At 44.6% G+C, this 21502-nt stretch overlaps 1 protein-coding gene across 1 annotated transcript in view; it reads right to left on the bottom strand.

The window, feature by feature from the left end:
* ZFPM2 (zinc finger protein, FOG family member 2) overlaps nucleotides 1-21502 on the bottom strand; it is a 540421-nt gene that overhangs the window by 286131 nt on the left and 232788 nt on the right. The window lies entirely within an intron of this gene.

Here is a 21502-nt window from a genome sequence, read left to right as displayed (position 1 = left end):
GGTATACAAATGCCCCCATAGTGCCAAGTATACAAATGCCCCTCACAGTGCCAGGTATACAAATGTCCCTCACAGTGCCAGGTATACAAATGCCCCTCACTGTGCCAGGTATACATATGCCCCTCACCGTGCCAGGTATACATATGCCCCATACCGTGCCAGGTATACATATGTACCTCACCGTGCCAGGTATACATATGCCCCTCACCATGCCAGGTATACAAATGCCCCCCACAGTGCCAGGTATACAGATGCCCCCACAGTGCCAGGTATACAGATGTCCCCACAGTGCCAGGTATACAGATGCCCCAACAGTGCCAGGTATAGAGATGTCCCCACAGTGACAGGTATACAGATGCCCCCACAGTGCCAGGTATACAGATGTTCCTCCCCCCGTGCAGCTTACCGCTGCTGCTGCTTGCTGACAGGGAGGAGAGCGCGGCTATGTCAGGTGGCGGCGGCGGCGTGTATGACCAGCCGCTGATAGCCAATCAGAACTCGCAGGCCGGCAGCCGCGGCTCCTGATTGGCTGGCGGTCCGCGAGCTCTGATTGGCTCACGAACTGGCGGCTGGTTTGAAGTCCTACACGCCGCCACCACCCGACATAGCCGTGCTCTCCTCCCTGTCCTGACAGCTGGACTGAGCGGCGGTGTGTCTCACTGACAGAAGCGGGTGGGCCGGAGCAAACGACTTTGCGGGCCTTATACGGCCTGCGGGCCAGAGGTTCCCCACCCCTGCCTTAGGATATGTTACCAGTATAAGTTTTGATTGGAGCAATGTCCTCACAGTATAGTGGACAAACATTCCTCACAGATTCGTTAAATGAAAATTGTCATACAGTATAACCTATACCGAAGACCTAGTGATGCCCACATATATACTGCAGAACTTACAGTAACTTAATTGTACCAAATGTATTAAGCCTATACTAGACTCAAGCCTTAACAGCTTAAGAAAGAGAGAGCAAGAAAGAAAGGGAGTGAAAGAGAGAGAGATAGAGAGAGAGAGAGAGAGAGAGAGAGAGAAAGAGAGGAGATACAGAAAGAAAAGAGAGAGAACACGAAGAAAGAGAGAGAGCGGAGAATGACAGAGAGCAAGAGAGAGATGAAAGAGACAGAGGGTGCGAAGAAAGAGAGGGAGAAAGAAAGAGAGAAGAGGGTATGAGCGAGACAGGTTGAGAGAGAGAGTGAGTAACAGACAGGGGGAGGGGGGTGGGGGCTCCTTACATACAATTATATAAAGTTGCAGTGTAACACACAAGTCTACTCCTTAATATTTCCAGTTGAAAACAGTCTGAATGTCAACATTGAGAAAGTTACAATGACATATGGCATGTTGACAGTCGGCATGTTGACATGCTGTGACAACCCTAAACCTAAGCCTAGCTGCAGCCTAGCGCTAAGTATGTAACGTAGACATTCTGACTGCATCCCTTACAGTCAGTGGATAATTAAGACATTACTGATACTTGTAGATTACTAGAGGATATATTACTTAGGGCAGTGGTTCCCAAACTGTGAGTCTATGCACCATGGGGTGCCGTGAGGCTCTTCAGGGGTGACTTGGGTTGGTGGTCCAGGACCAAATCAATAAATTAAGGTCACAGTGATAGGCAAAACCAGTGCTAGTGGCTGCTAATAAAACATGTGGACAAACAGAAGCACAACTGTGCACCACCACACAACTGACACTAAAGGTGCATACACACGGTGAGATCCTTGCTATGCCCGATTTCGACTGTGCCATTTCCCTTGAACTCCCCCAGAGCCCCGAAACACCGATTTTGGCTATCTGTACTTTCGATTTTGACTATGTACGATTTTGACTAAGTGCCAATTTTGACTATACTTTGTACTAGATAGTACACTATATAGTCAATATTGACTTTCCTGCAAAGTCTATCTAGCCTTACGATACTGACCCGGCGGGAGCACACATCGAGATCCAATCAGTATCGCAAGGTGGTTAACACCTTGCGATTTGCACTAACTTTCCCTGCGATTTTGACAATATAGTAAAAATCGAAAGTAGAAATCTCACCCTGTGTGCACACCTTAAGGATGACAGGTAGGCGCAGTTTACTTCATTTAATCTTTTTTACAAATGTATCAATTAAAAACTTTTATCCTAGGGGTGCTGTGAAAAAAATTCTGATACTCCAGGGCGACGTGATTCAAGAAAGTTTGGGAACCACTGCCTTAGGGTGTATTCGTATATTTCACTGACTGTATGGTCATTAATGACCAAATGCAATTATCTGTATGTACAAGTGGGTGAGACATGTTCCTATGTTTGCACGTCTCTTTTAATAAAGTGGAATATTATAAGTGGCATAAGTGACTCTTTAAGAAAAGTTCCATAATGAAATGAGAGTAATTTCAGTGGTAAGGAAGTGGTATTCTGCGGGGTTAAGATCTCCTCTTTGTTCGTAGACGTGGAACAATTGGAAACGCAGCGCATTCAATCACATAATAAAAGACAAGAGACGTGATGATAACATAAAGGCTGACCTCATTCAAAACTAATGTAATCTCTGTTCCCGTCTGCTAGTGCTTTGGATACATGTAAGCAAATGAGATTTGATCGCCTAAATGTCCAAACTTCCATGTGTGATTATCTGCAGTTTATAGTTTGGAAGGGGTACGTTTATACTTCATGGCGTTGCTCGTTAGTTATCGCACTGATTATCTGTCCACGTCATTCTTTACCAGTGACTCCATGCAAAGAATAACTGTTTTTGGAAGTGTCTGTCTCCATGTTGGAGTTTGTGTTTATGAAATTGTCTCGAACAGACAGACATAGCTCGTTCAGCAACATGATTACTCTCAGTGCCCGAGATCTGTGAGTGTTCCGAAATCCTGCTGCTGGTTCTCTTAATATAACCTGATAATTGTGTCTGTAAGGCTGCTCAAAATGTTGCACACATAGGACCTCACTCAGAGTTGGATGCAATTTGCGTCTACGTGCAAACATAAAAAATGGGCCAGAGGGGGAAAAAAATCAAATTTTGCTGACTGTACAAAGATATGACCAATTCTGCATAGGTAGCAAATACACCTCCCTCCCTGTGCAATAGTTACCAACTCTCCCTGATTGTCAGGGAGACTCCCTGACTCCCTGAGGAGTCTACAAATCTCCCTGCACCTTACCCCCATTATGTAGCTGTTACATTCTTGGGGGGGGGGGGGGGGGGAGGGGGGGGGAATAAATCATCAGAGATATATAGATATATACACTGGGATCATCAGTGCCATTGCCCCCATGTTGTCAGTCAGAGCGGCAGCGTGTGATGTCATGTCACGCCCCCGAAATGGCGTGTTGATGGCCCCTGCAATGCCGCGTCACAGCCCCGGACCACACTGCAAAGCATCTGCCTGCATGTCTGCATTAGTGAGATGCGATCCCATCTCACTGTGTGCGCACGCACAGTATGGCTCCTGTGTGTGCGCACTGGGCATGTGCAGAGAGAGTTAGATTTGGGTGTGGTGTGTTCAAACTGAAATCTAAATTGCAGTGTAAAAATAAAGCAGCCAGTATTTACCCTGCACAGAAACAATATAACCCGCCCAAATCTAACTCTCTCTGCACATGTTACATCTGCCCCCCCTGCAGTGCACATGGTTTTGCCCAACTGCTAACAAATTTGCTGCTACGATCAACTCTGTATTACCCCCATTGTCACAGCAGATACACTATACTTGCATAACTAAGTTTGTCTACCTGCTTGGGGATTCAGACGCTGTAATCACCATCAGCTTACAACGTGCACCAGGGTTAGAGTGTATGCAGTCATCTGCCTCCAAACAGGTGCATCTTGTGCACAGTTCACATTGACAGGTGCCCCCTCCCCACCCCCCCCCCCGCGCGCGCCCCCGCAATGCTCACTCTGTCCTGCCCCCCACCCCCTTGGCTCCCACATTTACACCATTCCCAGTAGCCAGTTTCCCCTCTTCTAGGTCTGTCCCCCCTCCCTCACAGTGGGAGCCACTGAGGCATATTCCGGATACAGGACAGACCTTCAGAAATTATTATATAAATAAACTGTTTATACATTTTACTATACAGATTACACTACTGAGATAAAATTACACGTTTGGCGAGGCCACGCCCACCCGAGCGAGGCCACGCCATCACTATCGAGGCCATGCCCCCTTTTCGGGTCGGTGTGCGGTGAAGCCTGCACGATAGTCCCTATTCCGGCACCGCAAAAGTTGGGAGGTATGCTGTATCAAATGCACATATTATACAGAGTACAGTATATTCAACTAGAGACATATGTACAGCTGGTATCCGGACTCTGGGTCGACACCACTTAGGTCGACACCTAATGGTCGACAGTGACTAGGTTGACACTAGAAATAGGTCGCCATGAACAAGATCGACATGCAAAAAGGTCAACATGAGTTTTTCACTTTTTTTTTTTCCCATACTTTACGATCCACGTGGACTACGATTGGGAATGGTAACCTGTGCTGAACGCAGTATGATGAGCGAAGCGAGCCATGCAAGGGGACATGGTGCACTAATTGGGGTTACCGGTCACTTTACGAAGAAAACGACACCAAAAAAACATGAAAAACTCATGTCAACCTTTTTTCATGTCAACCTAATGGCCGTGTCGACCTATTTCTAGAGTCGACCTAGCCACTGTCAACCAATAGGTGTCAACTAGACACTGTCGACCCTGAGTCCCATACCCGTACAGCTGGGGATGTCTTATGCATTGTAACTGAATATGCCTTAACTTGTGCAGCCTTTAAATGCATACTCATCTCCCGACCTCATCACCCCCATGCTTGACCCATTCCCCCCTCTAGCTACAGATTTCATCAGCTGTATCAGTGCTACACCTGTTTCATGCTCTAACAAGTCACCTCTGATTCGTTCTAGGGTTGGCCATCGACCATCAATGGTTTCAAACCACCAATGTTACTGTATGTGGTTTTGCCATTGATGGCAGAGATCCAATAGTTCCCTACCATCGATGGCATAAAGTCCCTCAATTTTAATTTTTTCATACTTAGTGACAGGATATGGATCCTAGCTCCACCCCCCGATGCACCCATTGTCTCCAACCCCCAGGCTCTGATTGGCACACAGCCCAGTGAGTAATAAAGCATGGATGACCATTTGTGAGTGAAACCATCGATGGTTCCTCTGTGGAAGGTTTTATACCTTCAAGGTTAACCACCAATGGTGCCATCAATGATAGCAATCCTGACTTTGTTCCCACTTTCACATAGCAACATCTCTCACTTGCCAATCATGTAAATGTTGACGGTGGGGGGCCATGTGGCAAACATCATTCACAAGATTTCCCTTCTGCTCAAGAGCAACAGCACAATGGGTTCGGCATGTAATACCGACGGTTGGTATGCCGGCAGTCACATAACCGACAGCGGCATCCCGACACTGAAGAGCCCAACAACAGTCAGGACAAGCATTTTAAACCTTCCCTACCCTAACCCTAACCCTGGTGGCGTCAACGGCTAACCCTCGGGGTAGGGGGTGGCTATGGTTAACCATGGGGGGTGTAGGCTATGGCTAACCATCCCCCCAGTGTTTACCGCTGACCCCCCCTAGTGCCTAGCCCTAACCGTCCTCCCCCCCGGGCCCAAACCCTGTCCCAGTACTTACCTTTGGGATGTCGGCTGTTGGCGTTCCAGAGCCGGTCTTATGAGTGGTATCGGGATTCCGGCATCAGTCACATGACCACCTGCATCCCAACCGCCAAGATGGCGAACACATTCCGGCACAATGTGACAGCTGCTTCTGCAGGCACAATACTCGCTCAATAGCTGGCCACTAATTATCAATTATTAACGACCGGACTGTTATTTTCAATCTTATCAGATAATATAAATGAATAAGCAATACTTCGTGATGCAAATATACTCATTATTTACAGTAAAACAGCTTGTCTATAACATTCTTATTTTTTGTTTGTTTTTTATTATTATTATTATTATTATTACAAAATGAAAGATTTGCAATCCCCCCCCCCCCCCCCTAGATATCCTGTGATTGGCCCTGGGTACGGTATATGCCTGTAATACAAGCGCAGCATACTAGAGCTGCTGCACGCCTATCAGTTTGGACACAGATTGCCGCCGCTGACTCTATAAAAGGCAGACGGTTTATTTCTAAAGTGCAACTTCCAAATCCTGCGGAGCTGAGATTTAAATCTCTGCACTGTCTCAGCATTTTGAAGTCAAATACACAGAACTAATGCAGAGAGCTCTCTGATCTTCATCTCACAAGGTCACCGCGTGATCATACAAGGTCACCGTGTCATTCTGGTGGAAGTTGAAGAAAGAGAAGCTGCTGAACTAAATTTTCCAGTCATAAAATGTAATGTTACAGTACAAGAGTCAGATAAGATATGTGAGGAAAAAGGATATATTTTATATACACATACTGTATAGAGAGAGCGATCTAGAAAAACCACATCAGAACTAGAGGCAAAATGTTCCTTGCCAAAACACATTTGGTAAAGGGAAAATATACAGTAACTATTGATAAGAAGTCATATCCGCCCACCCACCAACAGTCCTTTCTTTAATGCAGCAGTCCCTTCTTTAATGCAACAGTCCCATCATCAGCCGGTAAAATGGCTAGATTGGGAGGTACAACTATTATTGTTACTTTATATCAGTATTTGTTCTATACAGTCAATTATATATTTATATTTATTCATGAAAGTCAGATATAATTTGAAACTTTAATTTTGCTATCTATTCTTAGCTAAAATGAAATATCAACCGTAGTCTCCTATGAAGAGTGCCCCTAGTGTTAGGATGTCAGATCTGCAGTATACAGTATTAATTATTACTTATTTATTGCCAGTTATTTATATAGCACACACATATTCCGCAGCGCCTTACAGAGAATATTTGGCCATTCACATCATTCCCTGCCCCAGTGGATCTTACAATCTATATTCCCTACCACATGTACACATTCATGCTAGGGTTCATTTTGCTGGGATACAATTAATCTACCAGTATATTTTTGGATTGTGGGAGGAATCCGGAGTATCCGGAGGAAACCCACGCAAGTACGGGGAGAATATACAAACTCCACACAGTTATGGCCATGATGGGAATTGAACCCATGACCTCAGTGCTGTGAGGCAGTAATGCTCATCATTACACCATCCGTGCTGCCCATGGCACCAAGCTGGTTTTGCCTTTTAAATTATTGCCGCTTTAAATATAGCTAGATCACCGTTATTGCGCAGTCTATACAGTGACAAAAAATAGAAGCAGTATAAGATGGCACATGACTGTATATCATGTGGACAGAGCTGCTTTGTAGACCATGTAATGTACATGTTAGCTATCATAGTACATGTAGTAGAAATAGAAGATATCTGTGATGGATATAATATGTTGGACAGTTGTATCTGTTATTGACATTTTCATATTATCAGGGCTGCAAGGTGGCACAGTGATTTGCATTGTTGCCTCAAAGCATTGGGGTCATGGGTTTATTGTTACCAGCACCCAGGGCAGTCATCGGGGGGTAGGGGGGGGGGGGGGACTGCTGGGTTTGCAGTACCGGGCCCAGACAGCCTGACATGTTATAATAACACCCACCCCCACAGTCCATACTTTGGCAATCAAAAAAAAAACAACTAAAAACTACTGTATGCACCAATTAATGCCCCGCCCCTACTGTCCCCCCACATTGTCCACAGCTCCACCCCTAGGAGGGGTCCTGCCTATTTCCTCAGTCCCAGGCCCCACAATTTCTGATGGCAGCCCTGCCAGCACCCTATCTGGGTTACAGGATCACATGTCTGGTGTAAGGACCGTACTACAGCTTCAACAGTTCTTTAGTTGACAAACAGCTGAGAAGTAATTTGTGACTTAGTTTTATACTCCAGAATTACCATATGCGAGGTAGTGAGGCTTTACTGTTGTTTGCACAGAATAATGCCTGGACAGGACAGATCTCCTATGTTATTAAAGTATAGTTCCCAACATTCACTATATAATACCCCTTTTCCACCTGAGTACTGTGTCCGATCCGGGTTGTTTAACCCGGGTAAAACCTGTGTCGGCCCCGCCGTTCCACTGCACTTCGACACGGGTTATTACCAGGTCGGATCTGTTTCCACTTAACCCGGGTAAGCTCTGTAAAAGCCTATTGATGTCATTACAAATGGACTTTTTACTGTCTCATCAAGATGATGTCACGAAAAGGAACAAAAGTGTCTGTTTGTTTGGAAGCTGCTGTAATAAAAATATCTGTATGTGCCCAGCGTGACTTCAGAGTGTTTTGTTTGCAAGCTGCCTCAATGCTTGCATGTGCCCAGCGTAGTGTTGTTTGCAAGCTGCTGCAATAGCTGTGTACAGCGACTTGTATCCGCGTTTGTTTGCAAGCTGCTACGGTGCCTGCATGTGCCCAGCGTGTCTCCCAGGGATGACATCATCTTCCTGTGCCCCAGAAGCACCAATCAGCGTCTCAGAGCGTTACTCGGGTCTGAAAACACGGGTAATGACCGTTTCCACTGCACACTTACCCGGGTCATTACCGTGTTCTACCCAAGTAGCTATCCGGGTAGGATTCCCGGGTCACTCAACCCGTGTTGAGCCGTTTCCACTTACTAAAAACCCGTGTCGATGCGGGCCCCCGTGCAAAAACACGGGTAAATTTAGCTAGTGGAAAAGGGGTATAAATATCAGAATATTTTACACCAAGCTCTTTGTCCACTCAGGTCACGCCCCATTCTATGCAAAGCACACCTCCAGAAAGTGAAACTCCGCCCCTTTCCAGCTCAGGGCACATAGACTCTCCTGTCAAAATCTGGACGATTGGGCAGCTTGTTAAAGGCATCACAAAAAAGAAGAATGGAGGCTGCGCTATGTAGAGGAAAGAACAGTATAAACACTCAATAGGTAAATAAAAAAAATTATTATAAAACATGAATTCTTTAAAAGCAGGAATTCTGTGCAAGATGATATGCCAAATATATGCAGAAAAAATTGATTTGCCAGTATTATGCAAAGGTTGGAGTTTACCCAAAATGCTGGTACAGGATTAGTGGGAATTGTTCTCTAGAATCCGTTCCATATTTTGCCCATCAATATGGTGTCCAGTTATAATCCGATATGGAGGGTACCTTTTAGTATTGCTGAAGAGAGTCCATAGAAGACTTCCATATACCGCTAGAGGATAGTGCAATGTCTCTTAGATGTAGAGTACCTCATGCAATGCGGAAATAGGCTGGTGCTTCCCTCGGGCTCTTTCGGATTACTGGTCAGCAGAATGGGCTGGTGCGGGTCCAATTCAGAGATGTCCTGTTCCAACGGGTGAATACCTGACGCGTTTCGCTGCATAAACCCTGCAGCTTTTTCAAGCCTCCATTCTTCTTTTTTGTATTGTCTTCTTGGGAGTGACTCCCCTGTAATATTGGCTGCTGCTTAGCGAACCATCCCGTCTCACAGCGCCCGAATACCTTCGGGTACATTTTACCTTGTTAAAGGCATCAGTCATCGTTATTTTCATTAGCAACAATTTGAAGCAAGCAAATAAAAAATGATTTACAAATATTAAAATAAAAAGTTAATAAAATATATTTTTAAAAATCATACATTGTACCTTTCTTTCTATAAAAATCTGCCATTCTTAGATCTATTTCCTATAGGATATAGAAGAGGGAGATGATGCAAAGCTTTCTGATAAAAGACGGTTTGGGAATTCCGCTATCTCGGTCCGTTAACAAAACTAACTTATCCTGAATACATTTCATATGATTGTTGACTACTGCGACTAAGCAAAATACATGGAAACAGTAAATAATAAATAGATTAAAGTCTGAAAAGTAATCTTATTTTCTCCTTCCCGCTATATTCAACTAACCAGCTTCTCTGGTAGAAAAAAACCTTCTTTTCATCCCAGCAACTATAAGATTCCAACTGATGCGTTTACGCATAAAAAAACAGCGGCGAGGTCTGTGGACATGACACATTTATCTGATAGTACCAGGATCGTCAAAATCTTTAAAAACCTTTATAAAATATAATTCAGTTTTCCCTGCTGTCAGTGACATTTTTCATTTGAAAAGGGTTCAGACTCCGTCAAACAGTGACTCCTTATCTATACCTGTGGATTTACAAGCGGCCTCTCTTTAAATGGATTAAGAACTACAAACTTTAGAGCAGATAGTCAACAGATACACAAATACCAAAGTAAATTTAAGGCATTGAAATATGGCGAAATAAACAAGCTGCTTCGATAAAGTGACTCTGAGCTGTAACATTGGAGGATACTGAATCTTCTTTTAGAACTATTAATAAAAAAAAAGCGAACAAACAATTTTGGGAGTGTTTCCAGAGCAGGCTAAAACATCCGCTGTGTATTTTACGGAGAGAGCTGACTAGGAGAATAGATATTCTTCCTTTTGGCACTACATGCAAATTGGACATTTGCATATGGTGCCAGTTGATGGTGTCATTGAAGCATCATGTGGCACAACGGGATGTAGTTAATTTGCCGGCAGTCAGGATCCTGGCTGTCGGAATACAGACACCGGGATCCCGAGGTTTAGGCCGGGGGGAGGGGGGAAGGTGGATGTTGGGGGGGGGGAGGGGGGTGATGTGTTGGCTAAGATTAGACACCGCCCGGCTAGGTTAAGGTTAGGCTGCGCGGGGGTGTGGGGGGGGGGGTAGGTTAAGGTTAGACTGTAGGGTGGGGGGTTTAGGGTTAGGCACCCACAGGGAGGGTTAGGCTGCAGGGGAGGAAAGGTTAGGTTTAGGCTGTGGGTAGGGGGGTGGTTAGGTTTAGGTACCGCCACAGGGTTAGGCTGCGGAAAGGGAGGGGTAGGGGAGAGGGGAGAACATCCAGGGCCGTCTTTTCGTATGGGCTCAATGGGCTCTTGCCCAAGGGCCCCAGGAGTCTAAGGGCCCTAGACTGATAGCTGAGGGTCCCCTCTTTCCGGGGGTACCAGATTTTTGAAAATCGGCCCTGGGGAACCGGAGATATATGACTTCGAAGCAGTGGTCCCAATCCAAGACTGTTAATTGCTCTTCCCAGCCATATATCTTGGGTTCTGTCTGACTTAGAGTTTTTCTGAGGATATTCTCCAAAAGATGGGACTCCTCTCTGTCAGTGGACACTGGCAGCTTGTCTCTACTATGCCCAAAACTGGAGATATAAGTCTTCAAGCAGCTGGTCCCTGCTCCAGCTCTACACATCTGGTTTGCAGTTTTATATTTTTACCGGTAGATTGCTCTGGGTCCTGAACTCTGATCCCCAAGTCCCCAGAACCTCCTGAAAGGTGCGACTCTCTAGTCTTTTTTTATCACATTCAAAAGTAAGAAATCTATATCCAGGAACTGGAGATATCTGCAGTCAAGCAAGCTGACCTCCCACTGGAAAATTATGAATATTAAGACCACTCCACTATCCACCCCTCCCCTGCGTATTACACACCCCCTACCACCCTGGAAGTTATGTACCGGGGCTCCTTCATTCATCCCAATACCTCTTCTACAGTTTAGTGTTCTCCCTCCCACCCCATCTTCCACCATCTGTGCAGTAAAGGAGTAATTAGCAGAAATTACTGCTCCAGGTCCTACATGCTGAGCGGAATATAGAACATCCCCTACCGCCCACGGGACATCAAAGATGCTGCTGATAGCACCCCCCACCCCTACCGCTGGAGGATGGGTAGGGGGCCCAGTACACTGCTTTGCCCAGGGGCCTACACTGCTGTTAAGACGGCCCTGAGAACATCCCCAACTCACCTCTGTCAGCATTGCAACCTTTGGAGTCCCGGTGTCGGTCTCCTGCACTGGCATATCGTATTGAATCAGGCACAACATGGCACATCTAAACAGCTGTAGTTACGATCATGCAGTTTGGAGGCTAAAACTCAAACCACCGACGATGTGCATTGGCTTCAAAACCAGTTAAGAAACCACTAGAACTGTCTGACCAATCAGCACATTAGAATGCGCAATACACCCAATTACCTTATGGGATCTAAATTATATTATTAACTTACTGTGAGGGTCAAATAAATCTCTAATTGTATAAAGAGGACAATATTTTCTATGAATACAAATTGGGAACAATAATGTTTTTAATTTAGGATAGGAGCTACACTTATTATTTCATGACACTTTAAATGTTGGCAATATTATAAAAAAATATGATACCCCCCCCCCCCCCATTAACAATCAAATAATACTGCCACCATTAGATAATGAGTATATAATATGCTGCCTAATTGATGTCAAAAAGTTTCAGTTTACTAAAACCGGGCTTTTTGCAATTTGTTGTTGTTGGTGATTTAAAGTTCCTGTACAACTGCTTGTCATTACAGGGCAGGGTTGGAATGGCCCACAAGTGTTCGGTAGGGGGGGGGGGGGGGGGATGACATAATTCCATATGTGTTCTTTCATAGTTTTGATGTCTTCAGTATTAATCTACAACTAGAAAATAATTCAACAAAAAATAAAAACCATTGAATGACAAGGTGTGTCCAAACTTTTGACTGGTACTATACAGGTTGAGTATCCCTTATTCAAAATTCTAAATCACACATTATTGGTTCTCCTACTGAGATAATGACACATATACATATATATTATATTATATATCTATATAATAGATCTATATATACACATAATATATAATATATATGTCATTATCTCAGTAGGGGATCCGGAAATGTGGGATTTAAAATTTTGGATAAGGGATACTCAACCTGTACATACAGTTGTGCTCATAAGTTTACATACCCTAGCAGAATTTGTGATTTTCTGGCCATTTGTCAGAGAATATGAATGATAACTCACAAACTTTTCTTTCACTCATGGTTAGTGGTTGGGTGATGCCATTTATTGTCAAACAACTGTGTTTACTCTTTTTAAATCATAATGACAACAGAAACTACCCAAATTACCCTCATCAAAAGTTTACATACCCTGGAGATTTTGGCCTGATAACATGCACACAAGTTGACACAAACGGGTTTGAATGGCTACTAAAGGTAACCATCCTCACCTGTGATCTGTTTGCTTGTAATCAGTGTGTGTGTATAAAAGGTCAGTGAGTTTCTGGACCCCTGAAAGACCCATGCATCTTTCATCCAGTGCTGCACTGACGTGTCTGGTTTCTGAGTCATGGGGAAAGCGAAAGAATTGTCAAAGGATCTGCGGGAAAAGGTAATTGAACTGTATAAAACAGGAAAGGGATATAAAAAGATATCCAAGCAATTGAGAATGCCAATCAGCAGTGTTCAAACTCTAATTAAGAAGTGGAAAATGAGGGATTCTGTGGAAACCAAATCACGGTCAGGTAGACCAACAAAAATTTCAGCCACAACTGCCAGGAAAATTGTTCAGGATGCAAAGAAAAATCCACAAATAACTTCAGCTGAAATACAGGACTCTCTGAAAAAAAGTGGTGTGGTTGTTTCAAGATGCACAATAAGGAGGCATTTGAAGAAAAATGGGCTGCATGGTCGAGTCGCCAGAAGAAAGCCATTACTACGCAAATTCCACAAAGTATCCCGCTTACAATACTCCAAACAGCACAGAGACAAGCCTCAAAACTTCTGGAACAAAGTCATTTGGAGTGATGAGACCAAAATTGAACTTTTTGGCCACAACCATAAATGTTACATTTGGAGAGGAGTCAACAAGGCCTATGATGAAAGGTACACCATTCCTACTGTGAAACACGGAGGTGGATCGCTGATGTTTTGGGGATGTGTGAGCTACAAAGGCACTGGAAACTTGGTCAAAATTGGTGGCAAGATAAATGCAGCATGTTATCAAAAAAGACTGGAGGAAAATTTGCACTCATCAGCCCGGAAGCTGTGCATGGGACGTACTTGGACGTTCCAACATGACAATGATCCAAAACACAAGGCCAAGTCGACCTGTCATTGGCTACAGCAGAATAAAGTAGAGATGTGCACCGGAAATTATTCGGGTTTTGTGTTTTGGTTTTGGGTTCGGTTCCGTGGCCGTGTTTTGGGTTCGAACGCGTTTTGGCAAAACCTCACCGAATTTTTTTTGTCGGATTCGGGTGTGTTTTGGATTCGGGTGTTTTTTTCAAAAAACCCTAAAAAACAGCTTAAATCATAGAATTTGGGGGTCATTTTGATCCCAAAGTATTATTAACCTCAATAACCATAATTTCCACTCATTTTCAGTCTATTCTGAACACCTCACAATATTATTTTTAGTCCTAAAATTTGCACCGAGGTCGCTGGATGACTAAGCTCAGCGACCCAAGTAGCCGACACAAACACCTGGCCCATCTAGGAGTGGCACTGCAGTGTCACGCAGGATGGCCCTTCCAAAAAACACCCCCCAAACAGCACATGACGCAAAGAAAAAAAGAGGCGCAATGAGGTAGCTGTGTGAGTAAGCTAAGCGACCCTAGTGGCCGACACAAACACCTGGCCCATCTAGGAGTGGCACTGCAGTGTCAGGCAGGATGGCCCTTCCAAAAAACACCCCCCAAACAGCACATGACGCAAAGAAAAAAAGAGGCGCAATGAGGTAGCTGTGTGAGTAAGCTAAGCGACCCTAGTGGCCGACACAAACACCTGGCCCATCTAGGAGTGGCACTGCAGTGTCACGCAGGATGGCCCTTCCAAAAAATACTCCCCAAACAGCACATGACGCAAAGAAAAAAAAAAAGAGGCGCAATGAGGTAGCTGTGTGACTAAGATAAGCGACCCTAGTGGCCGACACAAACACCTGGCCCATCTAGGAGTGGCACTGCAGTGTCACGCAGGATGGCCCTTCCAAAAAACACTCCCCAAACAGCACATGACGCAAAGATAAATGAAAGAAAAAAGAGGTGCAAGATGGAATTGTCCTTGGGCCCTCCCACCCACCCTTATGTTGTATAAACAGGACATGCACACTTTAACCAACCCATCATTTCAGTGACAGGGTCTGCCACACGACTGTGACTGAAATGACGGGTTGGTTTGGACCACCACCAAAAAAGAAGCAATTAATCTCTCCTTGCACAAACTGGCTCTACAGAGGCAAGATGTCCACCTCATCATCATCCTCCGATTCATCACCGTGTACATCCCCCTCCTCGCAGATTATCAATTCGTCCCCACTGGAATCCACCATCACAGCTCCCTGTGTACTTTGTGGAGGCAATTCCTGCTGGTGAATGTCTCCACGGAGGAATTGATTATAATTCATTTTAATGAACATCATCTTCTCCACATTTTCTGGAAGTAACCTCGTACGCCGATTGCTGACAAGGTGAGCGGCAGCACTAAACACTCTTTCGGAGTACACACTTGTGGGAGGGCAACTTAGGTAGAATAAAGCCAGTTTGTGCAAGGGCCTCCAAATTGCCTCTTTTTCCTGCCAGTATACGTACGAACTGTCTGACGTGCCTACTTGGATGCGGTCACTCATATAATCCTCCACCATTCTTTCAATGGTGAGAGAATCATATGCAGTGACAGTAGACGACATGTCCGTAATCGTTGGCAGGTCCTTCAGTCCGGACCAGATGTCAGCATCAGCAGTCGCTCCAGACTGCCCTGCATCACCGCCAGCGGGTGGGCTCGGAATTCTGAGCCTTTTCCTCGCACCACCAGTTGCGGGAGAATGTGAAGGAGGAGATGTTGACAGGTCGCGTTCCGCTTGACTTGACAATTTTCTCACCAGCAGTTCTTTGAACCCCTGCAGACTTGTGTCTGCCGGAAAGAGAGATACAACGTAGGTTTTAAATCTAGGATCGAGCACGGTGGCCAAAATGTAGTGCTCTGATTTCAACAGATTGACCACCCGTGAATCCTTGTTAAGCAAATTAAGGGCTCCATCCACAAGTCCCACATGCCTAGCGGAATCGCTCTGTGTTAGCTCCTCCTTCAATGTCTCCAGCTTCTTCTGCAAAAGCCTGATGAGGGGAATGACCTGACTCAGGCTGGCAGTGTCTGAACTGACTTCACGTGTGGCAAGTTCAAAAGGTTGCAGAACCTTGCACAACGTTGAAATCATTCTCCACTGCGCTTGAGACAGGTGCATTCCACCTCCTATATCGTGGTCAGTTGTATAGGCTTGAATGGCCTTTTGCTGCTCCTCCAACCTCTGAAGCATATAGAGGGTTGAATTCCACCTCGTTACCACTTCTTGCTTCAGATGATGGCAGGGCAGGTTCAGGCGTTTTTGGTGTTGCTCCAGTCTTCTGTACGTGGTGCCTGTACGCCGAAAGTGTCCCGCAATTCTTCTGGCCACCGACAGCATCTCTTGCACGCCCCTCTCGTTTTTTAAATAATTCTGCACCACCAAATTCAAGGTATGTGCAAAACATGGGACGTGCTGGAATTTGCCCAGATTTAATGCACACACAATATTGCTGGCGTTGTCCGATGCCACAAATCCACAGGAGAGTCCAATTGGGGTAAGTCATTCTGCGATGATCTTCCACAGTTGCCGTAAGAGGTTTTCGGCTGTGTGCGTATTCTGGAAAGCGGTGATACAAAGCGTAGCCTGCCTAGGACAGAGTTGGCGTTTGCGAGATGCTGCTACTGGTGCCGCCGCTGCTGTTCTTGCGGCGGGAGTCAATACATCTACCCAGTGGGCTGTCACAGTCATATAGTCCTGAGTCTGCCCTGCTCCACTTGTCCACATGTCCGTGGTTAAGTGGACATTGGGTACAACTGCATTTTTTAGGACACTGGTGAGTCTTTTTCTGAGGTCTGTGTACATTTTCGGTATCGCCTGCCTAGAGAAATGGAACCTAGATGGTATTTGGTACCGGGGACACAGTACCTCAAACAAGTCTATAGTTGGCTCTGCAGTAATGATGGATACCGGAACCACGTTTCTCACCGCCCAGGATGCCAAGGCCTCAGTTATCCGCTTTGCAGCAGGATGACTGCTGTGATATTTCATCTTCCTCGCAAAGGACTGTTGGACAGTCAATTGCTTGGTGGAAGTAGTAAAAGTGGTCTTACGACTTCCCCTCTGGAATGACCATCGACTCCCAGCAGCAACAACAGCAGCGCCAGCAGCAGTAGGCGTTACACTCAAGGATGCATCGGAGGAATCCCAGGCAGGAGAGGACTCGTCAGAATTGCCAGTGACATGGCCTGCAGGACTATTGGCATTCCTGGGGAAGGAGGAAATTGACACTGAGGGAGTTGGTGGGGTGGTTTGCGTGAGCTTGGTTACAAGAGGAAGGGATTTACTGGTCAGTGGACTGCTTCCGCTGTCGCCCAAAGTTTTTTAACTTGTCACTGACTTATGATGAATGCGCTGCAGGTGACGTATAAGGGAGAATGTTCCGAGGTGGTTAACGTCCTTACCCCTACTTATTACAGCTTGACAAAGGCAACACACGGCTTGACACCTGTTGTCAGCATTTCTGTTGAAATACTTCCACACCGAAGAGCTGATTTTTTTGGTATTTTCACCAGGCATGTCAATGGCCATATTCCTCCCACGGACAACAGGTGTCTCCCCGGGTGCCTGACTTAAACAAACCACCTCACCATCAGAATCCTCCTTGTCAATTTCCTCCCCAGCGCCAGCAACACCCATATCCTCCTCATCCTGGTGTACTTCAACACTGACATCTTCAATCTGACTATCAGGAACTGGACTGCGGGTGCTCCTTCCAGCACTTGCAGGGGGCGTGCAAATGGTGGAAGGCGCATGCTCTTCACGTCCAGTGTTGGGAAGGTCAGGCATCGCAACCGACACAATTGGACTCTCCTTGTGGATTTGTGATTTCGAAGAACGCACAGTTCTTTGCTGTGCTTTTGCCAGCTTAAGTCTTTTCATTTTTCTAGCGAGAGGCTGAGTGCTTCCATCCTCATGTGAAGCTGAACCACTAGCCATGAACATAGGCCAGGGCCTCAGCCGTTCCTTGCCACTCCGTGTGGTAAATGGCATATTGGCAAGTTTACGCTTCTCCTCCGACGATTTTATTTTAGATTTTTGAGTCCTTTTTTTACTGATATTTTGTGTTTTGGATTTTACATGCTCTGTACTATGACATTGGGCATCGGCCTTGGCAGACGACGTTGATGGAATTTCATCGTCTCGGCCATGACTAGTGGCAGCAGCTTCAGCACGAGGTGGAAGTGGATCTTGATCTTTCCCTATTTTTGGAACCTCAACATTTTTGTTCTCCATATTTTAATAGACACAACTAAAAGGCACCTCAGGTAAACAATGGAGATGGATGGATACTAGTATACTTATGGATGACGAGTGACTGACGACACAGAGATAGCTACAGCCGTGGACTACCATACTGCGTCTGCTAGTATAGAGATGATAATGATATAAAAAATATATATATATCACTACTGCAGGTATATATAATATAATGACGGACCTGCTGGACACTGTCAGCAGACTCCTACTACTAGTATGAAGAAGATAGAAAAAAAAAACCACCACAGGTAGGTATACAATTATGGACGAGCACTGACGACACAGAGGTAGCCACAGCCGTGGACTACCGTACTGCGTCTGCTAGTATAGAGATGATAATGATATAAAAAATATATATATATCACTACTGCAGGTATATATAATATAATGACGGACCTGCTGGACACTGTCAGCAGACTCCTAAACTACTAGTATGAAGAAGATAGAAAAAAAAACCCCACCACAGGTAGGTATACAATTATGGACGAGCACTGACGACACAGAGGTAGCTACAGCCGTGGACTACCGTACTGCGTCTGCTAGTATAGAGATGATAATGATATAAAAAATATATATATATCACTACTGCAGGTATATATAATATAATGACGGACCTGCTGGACACTGTCAGCAGACTCCTAAACTACTAGTGTGAAGAAGATAGAAAAAAAAAACCCACCACAGGTAGGTATACAATTATGGACGAGCACTGACGACACAGAGGTAGCCACAGCCGTGGACTACCGTACTGCGTCTGCTAATATAGAGATGATAAAGATGATAGAGATGAACAAAAAAAATATAACACTACTGCAGGTAAATATTTATATAATATAATGAATGACGGACCTGCTGGACACTGTCAGCAGAATGCGTTTATAGAATAAAAAAAAAAAACACCACAGGAGTGTTTAACTTTTTCAGGCAGACAATATACTGGTGGTCACTGGTCAGTCACACTGGCAGCAAAAGTGTGCACTGTACTCCTGCTATAACTGCACCCCAGTCTCCCCCACAATTCAGCTGTGTGAGCAGTGAGCACTCAGCACAGTCAGATATACATAGATGATATTATCATGCAGCACACTGAGGCTGAGCACAGATATGGTATGTGACTGTGTATCGTTTTTTTTCAGGCAGAGAACGGATTATATTAAATAATAAATAAAACTGGTGGTGGTCACTAGTAACTATCAGCAAAACTCTGCACTCTGAGTACTCCTAATGCTCCCCAAAATTACTAAGTTAGTAGTAAATCAACTCAAGTGTCTCTATCTATTCTAACGGAGAGGACGCCAGCCACGTCCTCTCCCTATCAATCTCAATGCACGTGTGAAAATGGCGGCGACGCGCGGCTCCTTATATAGAATCCGAGTCTCGCGATAGAATCCGAGCCTCGCGAGAATCCGACAGCGGGATGATGACGTTCGGGCGCGCTCGGGTTAACCGAGCAAGGCGGGAAGATCCGAGTCTGCCTCGGACCCGTGTAAAAAGGCTGAAGTTCGGGGGGGTTCGGATTCCGAGGAACCGAACCCGCTCATCTCTAGAATAAAGTGAAGGTTCTGGAGTGGCCATCTCAGTCTCCTGACCTCAATATCATTGAGCCACTCTGGGGAGATCTCAAACGTGCAGTTCATGCAAGACAGCCCAAGAATTTTGGAGGCTTTTTGCCAAGAAGAATGGGCAGCTTTACCATCTGAGAAAATAAAGAGCCTCATCCACAACTACCACAAAAGACTTCAAGCTGTAATTGATGTTAAAGGGGGCAATACACGGTATTAGGAACTGGGCTATGTAAACTTTTGATCAGGGTCATTTGGGTAGTTTCTGTTGTCATTATGATTTAAAAAGAGTAAACACAGTTGTTTGACAATAAATGGCTTCACTCAACCACTAACCACGAGTGAAAGAAAAGTTTGTGAGTTATCATTCATATTCCCTGACAAATGGCCAGAAAATCAAATTCTGTTAGGGTAGGTAAACTTATGAGCACAACTGTGTACATATATATATATATATATATATATAATATAAGAAGCAGCAGGTTCGGCACTCCCCAAGCTAAATGCAAATAACTTTGCCGGTGCCTTCATAAAAAAATCAATGTATACTTGCAGATGTGGCACTCATAGAGTAAATAACAGGACACAATGCAACTTAGGGGGTAATTCCAAGTTGATCGCAGCAGGATTTTTGATAGCAACTGGGCAAAACCATGTGCACTGCAGGGGAGGCAGATATAACATGTGCAGAGAGAGTTAGATTTGGGTGTGGTGTGTTCAATCTGCAATCTAATTTGCAGTGTAAAAATAAAGCAGCCAGTATTTACCCTGCACAGAAATAAAATAACCCACCCAAATGTAACTGTCTCTGCACATGTTATATCTGCCTCCCCTGCAGTGCACATGGTTTTGCCCAGTTGCTATCAAAAATCCTGCTGCGATCAACTTGGAATTACCCCCTAAGTTGCATTGTGTCCTGTTATTTACGCTATGAGTGCCACATCTGCAAGTAAATATTTATATATAATAGATAGATAGATAGATAGATAGATAGATAGATAGATAGATAGATAGATAGATAGATAGATAGATAGATAGAAATGCGAAAGCCCTCACTCACTCACTCACTCACTCACTCACTCACTCATCACTAGTTCTCTTACTTCCCGAAATGTTAGAAGGATGATATGGAGCATAGATATTCTGCAGATAGGAAATAGGAAAACTATGTAATTAGAATTTAATAAACCTCCCCTGAGGGGATGAAAAGGGGGTTGTCATTATGATATTATCACTGATGCGTGGCTTGCGTTGCGGGAACGATAATGCCCAAACGGACAATCGGATAAAAATTTGGATTGCACCTCCAGTGAGTAGAATTTAATAAACTACAAAAATAATCCTGTCACTTTTTACTGTATCTGCTATGGGCGCTCCTCGGGTAACGCCAAGAACCATGGATTAATATTTACTTACATTAAGACATCTCAAATGAACATCTCTATAGATTTACCAAACTATTAACACTCATTTATATTTACAACCGTGAAAATCATAAACTCCCGTGCGAAGAACGGTAGAACAGCTAGTATGTTTGTGTGTGTGTGTATATATATATATATATATATATATATACAAGGAATAGGAATGGACCGGCACTCCGTTTTCAATATTCAAAAATGCGCCGGTGCCCTCTCAGCAACAGTGGATAAACAAGCAAAGAAGAAGGAGCGGCACTCAGCGTCTTAATCAAAAATAGAAAAGTGTATTCACAACACCATTAGAAACCATATATATATATATATAGACACACACATGTCTGCCAACTGTCCC

This window comes from Pseudophryne corroboree, chromosome 5 (genome assembly GCF_028390025.1).
Source record: "Pseudophryne corroboree isolate aPseCor3 chromosome 5, aPseCor3.hap2, whole genome shotgun sequence".
In the NCBI taxonomy this organism is placed as follows: Eukaryota; Metazoa; Chordata; class Amphibia; order Anura; family Myobatrachidae; genus Pseudophryne; species Pseudophryne corroboree.
This window is presented reverse-complemented; position numbering and strand designations above follow the sequence as displayed.